Source organism: Elephantulus edwardii, unplaced genomic scaffold (genome assembly GCF_000299155.1).
Source record: "Elephantulus edwardii isolate Elephantulus edwardi_28Jun2011 unplaced genomic scaffold, EleEdw1.0 scaffold00121, whole genome shotgun sequence".
Classification (NCBI taxonomy): Eukaryota; Metazoa; Chordata; class Mammalia; order Macroscelidea; family Macroscelididae; genus Elephantulus; species Elephantulus edwardii.
The window spans coordinates 4,690,289-4,690,654 of record NW_006399871.1 but is presented as its reverse complement, the minus strand read 5'-3'; positions in this window follow the sequence as shown (position 1 = coordinate 4,690,654).

Below are 366 nucleotides of genomic sequence, written 5' to 3'. Positions count from 1 at the left end.
TAAAATGAATAAAATAAAATTTAAAAAATTATCTTGCTAAAAAAACCCATAAAAAAAAAAGAGGAGCCTTCCCATCATTCCCTGCAATGCCATTGGTGGATTTGAACCACTGGAGAATAAGATTTACATTGTCAACAATTTTATCTTACTTACACCCACAATCAACACCCTTGGTAACAGCAGCTAGGAGATCAGAATACATATTGCATTGGACAAATCTGCTGTTAGGGACGTCTCCAAATTAATGAGGAGCAATGATGTTAGTTTGAAGACTAAGGTGTACCTGATTCAGGCTACGGTCTTTTCAATCACTTGCTATGCCTTTGACAGCTGGACAATAAATAAGGCTGACAGAAGAAGAATTTA